General features: G+C 36.2%; 1 long non-coding RNA gene across 2 annotated transcripts; it reads right to left on the bottom strand.

Annotated features, from left to right (window-relative positions):
- Positions 1-641: 641 nt before the first annotated feature.
- Positions 642-8584, bottom strand: LOC132626911 (uncharacterized). Of its 2 annotated transcripts, XR_009577698.1 has the most exons (3): positions 8141-8584; positions 7764-7829; positions 642-6829 (listed from the first exon to the last, which is right to left on the bottom strand). It is a non-coding gene; the product is annotated as an uncharacterized LOC132626911 (long non-coding RNA). The 2 variants fall into 2 exon arrangements; XR_009577697.1 differs by having other exon boundaries at positions 7764-8584.
- Positions 8585-9103: the final 519 nt, after the last annotated feature.

Genomic DNA, 9103 nt, shown 5'->3' with positions numbered 1-9103 from the left:
AGCTGATTTTACTGGTTTTCTGTGAAGGGTGCTGCAAGTGCAGGCTTTTGGACATTAGGCATCGACGTGACTTGCAAAGCTTATGGTTTAATAGAGTATCTTGGCAGTACATGTGTAGGAGCTGGGTGAAGAGAAATAGTGAAGAAAATGTTTTGGGTTGAGTCGGAAGCTGAACTTGTGTTAGGAAGAAGGCTGAAAGTATTTCCTAAATTGACCAACACGCTTCTTTGTACCACATTCTTCTCGCTATCCTTATTTTGCGCTTGCACCAATCCCACACCGATGTTGAATGATTCAAATCTTTTTGCCATTGTATCTTGTCCTTAACGCAGATTCGCAGCCAACACAATGTTCAATGCTGGGCAACCTCTAAAGAAATAAAACTTTACAAGTAGAAAATAAATTCCAGTAATTCTCTTAGCATCAAGTAATCGCAAATAAATTCAAGAGCGAGCATATTACAGATAAATTCAAGTAAATCACTTAGCAAGTAAGGAAGCAAATGACTTACAAAGTTTATAACACAAACATTAATAACACGTCCTAATATGTTGGGACCTCTTTCTGCCAGAGGTAGGCCTAACGCCAAATATTCGAGATTATGATAGAGTGATCCAAGCCATTTAATTGAGACACTTGAGTTTGGGAATAAAAGAGGCCAAATTCTATTGAATAAAAGCGAGTACATCAAATAAACCAGAATACATCAAAGATAGCATAATATAAAAACAATCACGAACTTGGCCTAAAATTTGCATTTGATCATGCTGGCGGCTGAGCTGAAGATGATGCTCTATTATTGCTAGGCCCTGCTCCCGTACTTCCCAAATATTGCATTATGTTCGTCATTTGATCCCACATCTCGGGAGTGACAACCATGGTCCCAAAGCGAGAATGTCTTATCCAAATTGTCTTCCCATGACGACGTCCAAACGCAATAAACACTCTCAACCCAGGCGAAACTTAATTAAATTAGAATCCTAATAGAAAATTTCCATACGAAAACCAAAAGAAGAAAAGATCGTGAGATCAACTCTTATATAAATTTTTCCCTCTCCTGCTACTACACATACAAATATCAAAGAAAACTAGATGGTTCACGGCGTCATTTGATCCCCCAGTTAACACCAAAACGACTTTAGCCTTCAGGAAACCAGTTGGTATCCTTTTCCTCCTTAGCTCTACAAAATATAGCCTTTAGCAGTTGCAATTTAAATTAATCAAAATCTTGCTGACAGAACAAGATAAGGAATGTTCCCAGGAAAAGAAAAGCGCTTGGAAATTTAGGTTTAGCTCAACAAACATTATCTCAATCATGTTTTTAATCAAATCAGTGGGATTTTCACTAAGTATAGAAGTCCGTTCACTTTAAACTTAAAGGCCTCAAATACGCAATAAATAGTAGCAATAAGCAGCCATAGTACGTAGAAGAAGAACAACAATATTTCAAGAACACATCAGCTCATGAATGCAACTCTTTTAAACGTCAAAAGTGCAGCAGCTTATCCTTTGAAAGGTTAAGAGACTTTCATCTTTCAGCCCTAAAAAATGTAGCAACCATTTGCCAATAGTCCAGCAGTTCAACGAAATAAATAGCATCAATTCACCCTCAAAAGAGGCAGCAGAAACACAACAGGCAGTAGCTAAAGTGTGACAGCAAGCTGCCTCTGAAATAGCAGCTCAAGTTCAGTATTTATTCACTTCTTTTTCATTTCTGCCTCAAGTGAAGTGTCTGCTCTTGATCAGCAGCCCAAATCTCAACATACTGCAAAACAGCTCGTTAAGATTGCAGCAGCAAATCAAGTGTAGTACTGTTCTTTGTCAAATCCCAAGCATAATAGCTCACAAAAATACAACAGCAAAGGTCAGCAGTATAGCATCATAGAGAAACATCAGCAACTATGTACAACAACCAATCATAGTAGATGGTCATAACAACCAAACACACATCCAGATTATTGCTTGTCAAGCATCAGCTCAAAATGGGCTTCAAGACAGGAGACACTACAAGCCCTTAGAAGTGTCCAGTGCAGCATTAAAGACTTAAGACGCAGCAGGAGAGAACAACTATATCACCACACACACCTATTTTCATTCTTACTAACATGTGACAGAATAGAGAACCATATAAGATTCTTCAGAACACTGATTTTAAAAATGTGTATAAAGCATCTTAAGATCATTATTTTTTAAGCTAGTCCTAAGTTAAATGTTCAAGAAAGAAGATCTGTCTATGTACATAATTCGATAGCAACTCCGGGACATTTGGGATTTGAAAAATCTCGAAGTCATGCAAAGAAAATGAGGGGTGAGGCATGAGTATCAAGAATCAAATAACAACTAAAATAGAGAAGGAAGTAAATCATCCTCAACTTAGGCAAAACCAAAGCAATTAGTATAAATAAAAAAATAAAAAAAAATAAAAAAAAAAGAGTTCAGAAACTCAGCATACTTTCCTAAAAGCTAGTCTTCTTTACTACCAGATAATATTCTTTAAACATAAAAACTTAAACATACAATCTGGAAGAACCATATATCCTCAACACTTAACCAAGATGACACAACATTCAACTACAGGGAAATGTTCAAATACAGCTTAAGCCAAGTGACTGCCAAATTCTAAAGAGAAGAGAAAACTTTTAAGTTTTAGCTACATCTTAAGACTTGAACTTAGGAACTCTAAACACATATTTAGATTAATACCTAATTAATCTCTCAACACACTAAGATTGATTCACTCATGTTTGAATGAGCATTTTTTAGATTTGAACCAAATGTGCAGTCACTCTATGATGTAGCAAACAACAGAAGTAGGTTAAAAAGGGGGAGGAAAGATTACAGTAAAAACTTTCACAACCCTTTTGAACCTTCATTCTCAAGGTAGATCTAAAGAAAAGGGTAAAGATAAGTCCAGCTATTCAACCACCAATTAAGATTTTTGTAAGAACAAAATGCAGCCCGTGAATTAAACAGAAGCTATAGATTTCATACTCCAAATGTGTGGACAAGCTACAGTTCAATGTAATTAGCAAATTCTTATTTAGATCTTATTCATGATATAATAAACATCAAACTTGAAAAGATGAGACACCAAAGGGGGGTTACCACTATCCATGTTTCCAATGTCGCAAAGGTTTCTAGAACCTTAGGCATGGACAAGCTATCGAAGGAGGATAAACTGAACCCAAGGCATGCCTTGACTTTTGTTTAAGCTCCAAGTTTTTTAAAAAAAAAAAAAACAATAGCACTTCAGCCAAGATGCATCAGTGAAACACCTTCAAGAAAAGGTGTAAACGACCAAAATCTCAGCAGCTCTTTATAGCAAACATAACAGCCAAGTAGCAGCTCAAAAGTTTCCAAGAATTCAACATTAAAACAACAAACTAGTCTTTGAAATTAGAACACTGGAGGAACTTGATTTCTCTAGGGTATACTTTAAAGTATAGCCTCGGAAAATAACAGGAACAACATGCATTCAAACAGTTTAGTACATAGGATTTTAGCAACTAGTAAACCAAACCATATAAAGGAGTGCATCAACTCAATAATGGGGTATAAAGAAAATATGAACTTTCAAGGACTGGCCATAAACAATAAAACAAAGCAGCAGGCTTAAAAGGCTAAGGCAACAAAAGGGGAGTTACAATATATGACATATGTGAAGCCATTTACTGCAGTCTTCATTCTTAGACAGAGACACTAACTATTTCATGCATGCCTAGCTCAAGTTTTAACTTATGAACACATTTGCACAACCAGATGGATCAAGAGAGAACCACAACTCAGTCCTAACCTTGACTTAACTACTGATATTTTTTTTTTTTTGAAAAAAAATTAGAGGGGAACTGACCTATTCCTCAAGGATGAACTAGGTAAAAAATTTGTTAAATAGTTGTGCTTAGTATTCTTGAATATGAAAAAAACTAAAAGAAGGCATATTTAGCAACTCTTAAGCTCAAAGCCAATAAAAAGGGGGTGCAATTGACCACTCACAACATTTGTTCAAAACGAAGAAGATTTAGAGTTAAGCTCAAATTAGAAATAAAACCAAGGACCATATTTGGCCAAGAAATTAGTCCAAACAGAACAAAACTACCCTTTAGGATACACAATAAAAGGGAAGAAAAATAGCTCAGAGGCTCAAATTAAGTGAATATGGGGAACATTTCCAGGTTTGAGCCACACATGTAGTCATTCTATGGCGTAGCAAACAGTGACAACAACTAGCTAAAATGAGAAGAAGTCATGAAGCTCCTTATAGCATGCTAAAGGTGTGGGAAACAGATTTTAATCTTGATTTATTGTGTTCAATAAAGCACCTGACAAGTTTAAAGTATTTTTGAACATGTCTCAAAGATTTAATCATGTTATGGAATCTCATACAAATGGTAACTTTTCAAGATTTAACACCTAAACTCATATCAAAACTTGAAAGAGATTTCAAAGTGAAAAATCCAAGTTCAACAGATGCTGGAACAAGACAGTGAACTCCTTATTATCTTCAAACAGGGATTAGCTACGGATCATGATAAAAGGGAACTCTTTACCAAGATTAAAGCACAATAGGGACTTGATTAAATCTTAACAAAGCCTCATTCAAGCCATTTCAAATAACAACTTCAACTGTCAGCATACTACAAGCTAACATTCAGAAAATACACCTTTAATTACTAAAGGGGAAACATAAATTTATTCATGCTCTTCTTAGAACTCATTACACTCAAAGTGATCGCATTGCTAACTACATAATCAGAAACAGAAGCAAATATCAAATGTAACATAGGAACTTAAGCATTAAACTAGCTTTGGGGTGTGAAAAACCATCCTACAAAAAGAAATGATTCCCAAACTCGACATGTCGTGGTTAGACTTGGATCCTTCTATCACTATCACGTTACACATAATATGCTTGTCGGTCGTTGGGTTATGCAAACCCGTTGACAATTTGGTAGGTTTTTGAATTGTGGAACCGATACCAAGGATCGGCCCACCTAAGGTTTATGCATGCATGACTTAATAAAATTGGTGGCAAAGCTCTATCTTAAGTTTTTCTAAGATTTGGCTTACTAGACACAAGGTTCCCGAGTGGACTACTCGAGTGAGAAGGCTACGCGGTCACCGTTATTCGGACACCCCGCGCATACGCCAACTCTCCTAAAATTTGGATTCTACGAAGAAATTTGCGGGTGCGCAAAACACACCTCGCGTGTACGTGTGATAGTGTGAGTTTTCCAGAAATGGAGGAAATATGAACGGAATGCCAGTTTAAGGAAAGCAGTAACATAGAAAATTTGTCATAATAAAACAGTCATTTAAAAGCACATAAGAAAACAACAAAGCAAAGATAAAGGCAAAACACCCAAAACAATCCAATTAATTAATTATTAACCTAAGTTGTTATGGTTAAGAACCTTTAGTTCCCCAGCGGAGTCGCCAAGCTGTTATACCCCATTTTAAACGGGTTAAATTAGAGTACAACAGGTTGGAGATTCCTATTTTGCTTTGTTTTAAGGAGTCGCCACCTAATTGATTTTAAGGTGAATTAGGGCACCTAATTATTAACAAAGGTAAAGCTAACTAAACCTCCGTTAATAGTCTGCTTAATCAGTGTGATTCTAGGTAAGGGTTCTATATTATCCTAAAGGGAAGGGTCGGGTAGGTTTGGGTAGTGGGCTGGATCGTTCAAAATGTGGGCTATGAAAATTGTTTTGGGTTAATCTGAAAATATTGGGGGTGAATTGGGCTTGTATTTGGACTAATAATTTGGCTGATGAAAGAACCAATTTGGGTTTCTAATTTCAAATAAAAGACCCATTTTAATTAATTATATACTAAGTGTGCTAAAATATAAAATATGTAATTATTAGTGCTCAGGTAATAAAATTATATGACGTTGTAATAGTCGTGCAATAATATTTTGAAAACAAATAAACGCTACCATTTAATTGTGCGAAATAAATGCGATGTGTATGCATAAGGTGGTAAAAATGCTGAAACGCAAATTATGATAATACTGGTATTAATAATAATAACAAATAATAATAATAATAATAATAATAATGATGATAATAATAATCCTAATAATAATAATAGTAATAATAATAATAATGGTAGTAGTAACGGTGAAATGCCGGTATTAATAAAAGCTAATAATTATAGTAAAACATAAATAATTATTTTTTAAAGTTGCCAAAATATTGGAAGCGTAAAATAGGTATTTCGGAGGAAAGGTGGGACAAAATTGGGTGTCAACAGGTCCCATGCAGGTCATGACTACTGAGCAATGACATCAGTTAGCATGTATGTCACGACCCAACCCCGTAGGCCGTGACTGGCGCCCTACTTGGGCACCCTGACATGCCTATCCATATCTGATCACATCCAAATAGCATATACGGCCATAAACACTATATGCCGTCTCAAACTATGTCAAACTGTATCGGACACAATTCAGCGCTAACATATACATATACTTATATCAAAAAGCCGGCAAGGCTATCAAATGTATCAAAAGCCGACAAGGCTAACAGATGGCGCAACGGCCCAAAACATATACAAAGTGCACGCCGACAAGGCTGCCATAACGAACAGGGTCATACAAACACATCTGTACAGAAGTAGGCACACACACCCACAAATACGTCTACAGACCTCTAAACAGACCAAACGGATCATATGGCGGAATAGGGCCCCGCCGTACCCCTGAACAAATATATACATATGCATCAAACAAGTATATATACCAAAATGTAGGCTCCGGAATAAGAGCACTCCAAACAGCAGAAGGGGGTGTCCTAAATTGGTGGATCACCAAACTGTGCGTCTGTACCTGCGGGCATGAAATGCAGCCCCCCGAAGAAAGGGGGTCAGTACGAAATATGTACTGAGTATGCAAAGCAGAAAAATACAGAAACAAATCTGAGGCATAAACGAAATAGTAGTACAGAACATAAGTATAAATCCAACATATCAAAATTTGTTTACTTTCAAAAATATATAAGTCATGCGTAGGGTACAGAAGAATATGGTCGCCCGCCCGTCGATGGCGCCATAACACAGCATAACACCAGAATGTTTCAAATCTCCGTATCCCCGTCACATATCACATCACAACATAACGCCATACACAACATAACACCAAATATATGTGGAACCCGACCCTCTTTTGCGAGTAGCTCGGTGAACCATAAACACAGCATAACTCCGGAGTATATCAAAGTGCGCACGATAACAGAACCGGCCCGGGAACCGGCGAAAGATATAACAGAACGCACGAGCAGAGTCATGAGTAACCATATGCATAAAATCATTATCATAGACTCAAAAATAAGTAAATGACCATACTTGAAATTCGAAATGATAATCATACCAAATTCTTTCAAAAGTCGTCCGAATTACATAAAGGAAAGTCGCGGGACCCACGGACGGGAATTTCCACAAGTCGGGCCCGCTTATGGAAAACATACTCATTATACATAATGCAAACTCTTATAAAAATGTTGGAACAATCCGAGCCTTTATGCGAAAGATATGCATTCAAAAATTACGAAATTCATTAAAGTGAAACCTTTTTGTACAAAGTTTGGAAATCACTTCTTTCAAAAACATAATGGGTCATATTTCATCAATTCATACATAAGAGTGCAAGGAATATATATATATCATATCATGCTCGGATTTCGGATTTGGAATTTCCTTAAGGCTCTAATCTAGCCTATGTAAAACTAAGGCATGCCAAAAAGAAAGGAGGTTGCTTTACATACCTTGTACGCACTCCAAGCTAGCCAATCTAACGCTAATCCAAATCTACGCCTCGGGCTCCCCAAGGTCTACAAATATGCCCATGAATATCCAATGTTAACCATAGGCACTTAAGTAATTATTCATTCCAAACTAACTCTCAATTCTACAGAAAATTCGGCAGCATTTCCCCTGTAAATAGGCCATCCCGAGAATTTAACTCGCTCAAAAATCAACAACAACCACAATAACCAACCTAGTATCATTAATAATTTCGTACTGTCCCACTTTATTCCAATATTTAATCAAATACCCGCATAATTAATTTCATAGTTCCCGTCTCACAATTTAACTATGACCTAGATGAATTTAAATATACTTAGAAGAGGACAATTCTTACTTTATATATCAAGAAATGATCTTCTTCCACTTTACTTCCCTTCGAAAAGAAACCCGAATTCAACAACGAACTGGGTACGCTAATCCTTGATTAATTATGTCGAGTGATTATAATGAGTCAACCCTGCCATTAGATGTCTGCCCTTGAATCCGAGTCAACATGAAGAAATTCTTTCAACCTCTAGGTGTTAGTCCCAAATTTACAATTCTACTTCGAGCATGCAAATGGTAAGCACCTAATCCTTTTGGTTCATATCACTCTTTTGCTTCAATTGTTGTATATATTGAGGGTGATGGATTTTGGAGATTAGATCTCTAGTCGTGGAAGTTACTAAAGGCAATAGATGAACTAAATACTACTCCTTTTTGTATATCGAAAAAAAAAGTTTGTTTGGTGTACCTTTTTTTTAAATAGCCACGTACTATGTTCAGGATAGGTGTTGTCAATACGTTTTCCCTCTAATAAAATGACTACTTAAGTACCAAGATATCTGTGCATGTAATTTGATAAAATAATGGACAAGTGGCGAGCTTACCGTGGATGTATATCCATAGATATAAAATTCAAAATTTCCAGCCTAATATTAAATGACTTGGCCCATAACTTTCTATACATATCTTTGACCAATAATGTATAATACGTGGCAGATTTATGCACTACAATTTATCTTGATCATCAATCTCATTTAGCTTCTCAAATACATTTCAGCACAAGTGATGAGTTATTAACTAATTTTAGATAGTGCCACCCCCACTTATCTGTGCGTGTGTATAATTTCACACTTGTTGCCACTTGTCAAGATCCATATGGATTATATCCACATAATACTTATCCCATTGTCTTAATTAATTTGTTGCCTTCCACTACAATTTCCCATTTTATCAATTGCACACACAATTAATTGCTTGGTCACTATTTACTTAAATAAAAATCATTTCTCCTTTCAACACACCTTATATACTC

Source organism: Lycium barbarum, chromosome 2, assembly GCF_019175385.1.
Source record: "Lycium barbarum isolate Lr01 chromosome 2, ASM1917538v2, whole genome shotgun sequence".
Taxonomy (NCBI): domain Eukaryota; kingdom Viridiplantae; phylum Streptophyta; class Magnoliopsida; order Solanales; family Solanaceae; genus Lycium; species Lycium barbarum.
The sequence above is the reverse complement of the archived record's forward strand: the minus strand, read 5'-3'. Positions and strand labels throughout refer to the sequence as shown.